General features: G+C 36.8%; 1 long non-coding RNA gene across 1 annotated transcript; it reads right to left on the bottom strand.

The window, feature by feature from the left end:
- Positions 1 to 1155: 1155 nt before the first annotated feature.
- On the bottom strand, positions 1156 to 2753 carry LOC125498329 (uncharacterized). The gene is made up of 2 exons (XR_007275247.2): positions 1525 to 2753; positions 1156 to 1315 (listed from the first exon to the last, which is right to left on the bottom strand). It is a non-coding gene; the product is annotated as an uncharacterized LOC125498329 (long non-coding RNA).
- Positions 2754 to 3185: the final 432 nt, after the last annotated feature.

Raw genomic sequence — 3185 nt, 5'->3', positions numbered from 1 at the left:
AAAATAAGCAAGCATAATAAGCAAATCCAACATACATACCTCATTAAACGTGATACCTCATTAAACGTGATACGAAGTCGTGATAGCTCGCCCGAAGCGTCACCCCTCCCTCAACAACTAGATTAAGAGCATCTTTGTTCATCATAGTGACATGACGGTCATGAGGCACCAGCAATAACATCGTACCGTCGTGCTGGCGTGTGACCCACTGGACCAGGTACCATACAGGGATCGACTCCCCATGAAGAATGATACTTTCACGGGTCAGAAGATGAGCTCTATGAGCCCAGTCAGGTATATCTAGAAACGACGCCCAAGGGTAAAAAGTCACCTTCAAAACAAAGAACAATTAACATTTTCTACATACACGGAAGAATGAGATGGATTCATTATGATTATCTTGTTATCCTTGACTCGCCGGATGGCCTTCCGAAAACTTTCCACAACACCGTATCACGTCCTCTTACACTGCGCCCAAGAGAAACCGGCTAGAAAAGCAAGATCACGAACCTTTTCAGGGGCCACTCCCATAAAATCACTAGTGCATAATTGGCCTAAAGTATCACCCCAAAAGTGTTACTTAAAGGCCTAAAAGTGTTGCTTTAGGTCATCTGTAACACTTTTATAAGTGAAACATCTGCCCGTGCTACCTATTCTCTAAGGTAACACTTTCCAATGCTAATATTTAACTTTCTCAAGTGTTACTCAAAATTCTCTAAAGTAACACTTTTTTTAAACTAATGTAGCATTTTTGTAGTGTTACTAATAATGTTTTATGTAACACTTTTTCGTCTATAGTAGCATTTTCTATGTTATCTTTTGACTTATAGTAACACTTTGTTAAATATTATGTATCATTTTAAATCAGCATATGTAACACTCTATTAGATATTTGGCAACACTTCTTATCAGCTAGTTTTATAGTGTAACGCTTCTATTTCACATATCTTATAGTAACATTCTTTAATTTATCGGCATATATACAATGAGAATAATAGTAAAACTTATAAACGTAATAATTGAAGAGGAAATAAAATGATATTATTGATGTAAATGAGTAGAAATACTCAATGACCAATGTAAAAAATGAGCCAAAGAGTATAGTCAATCGAAAACATACTATTGCATCCAATATATAAATAATTAATCTAAAAATTAAATCATAAAATCATAATATATATATCTCTCATTAAATAAACCTAAATCAATCTTAAGGTCATTCTTTCATTATTCTTCAATTCCATTATCCATGTAGGCATGCTTCTCGATGTATCATGCATGTTTGCTACTCTAATCCGCGATTATTTCCATCATCCTGCAGTAAGGAAAAAAAAAACTTCAAAGTCTTATATGATAACAAATCTAGTCTGTCAAAAAAAAAAAAATTAGAACTAGTGATATACTTGGTAATATGGTAAAAGCAAACTTGATAATATGGTAAAAGATAGGTTCTTATAGTTTGAAAAAAAAAAATTCAAGAACCAAGAGCACCAAACCAAAGTAGTAATTGCTGGAGAAAATTACTTAGCAATGTTTTTTCAGGTCGGGTTATAGGGTACCCAGAAGCAGATGACAAAACATTTTCTGCAACAGATCCACTATTCTCTTTACTATTATCTTCCAATGCAGTAGTTGACTTTGTTAATTCTGCAGTTGAATGTAATTCTGCATCAAACATTCAAAATCAACAAAAGGAAAATCTAAAATACCACCTTATATGAAATAGTATCAGCAAGAGCATCAAGATCCTCAACCAATTTTCCCATCCTAATCCTATGCCAAGGATTCCTATACTGCTCCCTCAACACATAATCTGATGAAAACTTATACTCAACACTAGTTCTACTCTGAGATGGGGTTTTTGACACTCCAAGAAACAAACTCACAGGTTGGCGAAAGGAGGAGCCAGCATCAATTGGTTCAGACGAATCCCTGAAAGTTTTTTTGTTAATTGGGTCAGATTTTGTTGTTGAAAAGCTGGAATAGAAACACTACGCTTACATAAGACCGATCAATGATACAATGAACGAAATTCGATACAAAACGCGGGACGGAAACGGAAACGGGAAACGCTACCTTGAGTGAATCGGGAACGTTTGGTGTTATGAGTTATGACAGTTTTTTTTAAAGGCCCAACTATACCTAGCCCACTTTAATGCTTTCTTTAAAACCCTAATTGGTAAAACTTTAAGAAAAAGTCAAAAAGAAAAAAAATAAAGAGAAGGGGGACGGGCACACCCACGTAATTAGAAAAAAATGACTGGAGGCCCATTAAATGAAAAAAAAAGAGAGGAAGACAGAGAAAGGAAATGTCGGAGGCTAGGGAAAGAATGAGAGAAAGCCAACTGTCGACCGCCGCTGCCGGAGATGTGGGGATCTGACAACACCATTTGGCTCGGAATTCTTGCTAGAACCAAAGCCCCATGGTAATTTATCCTAGTATAAGCATTTTCCTCTTCAATTTCCAGATCTAGGTTTTCGAATCAACCCTAGATCTGCGATTTTTCATCTTCTTTTCTTTCCTCCTCTTTCTCTCGGTCCTCTAGTGTCGACCCTTGAAGAAGAAAAAGGAAACGCCATGACCACCGTACTGAGATGCGAACCGCAGAGATTTGGGTCGCGTTCGTTCCGAATCGCGGAACGAACGACTCAGGACGCGATTCGGCCGTACGTCCCGCGTTCCTGGTTTCACTGAGACCAATAATGGAGATGACCTACGGCAAGGATTCAGCTGTAAAGTGGATAGTATATTGGAGAACCTTCTTCATAGCAGTGGCTGCTGAGTTATTTGGGTATAACAATGGGGAAGAATGGATGGTTGCTCATTTCCTATTTAAGAAGAAATGAGATGCTTATGCTGCTGACTTTTTCCCTTGCCCAACCAGAATCTATGAACTATGATCAACCATCAGATATGGCAGATGAAGCTGATATTCATCCTCTTTACATAAAAGTATAAATCCAACCAGTTTTGCTAAGTATACGAATGCAACGTGTTCGTGCTGCACTGCTGCTTCTTTTTGTCAACATTTATCCTCTTGATTAAAGATGATTTCATATCCTGATTTTCTAGAGATATTTCTTGATTAAAGATTTTTATATCGTCTATTTTCTTGATCAAATTTTTTAGATTAGAAATGTTTTCATCAGCTGCTTAATTCAATTTCGGAAAAAAGTTGTTGCAG

Source organism: Beta vulgaris, chromosome 6 (assembly GCF_026745355.1).
Source record: "Beta vulgaris subsp. vulgaris cultivar EL10 chromosome 6, EL10.2, whole genome shotgun sequence".
Lineage (NCBI taxonomy): Eukaryota > Viridiplantae > Streptophyta > Magnoliopsida > Caryophyllales > Amaranthaceae > Beta > Beta vulgaris.
Note: the sequence above shows the minus strand (reverse complement) of the source record. Positions and strands in the feature narration are given on the sequence as shown.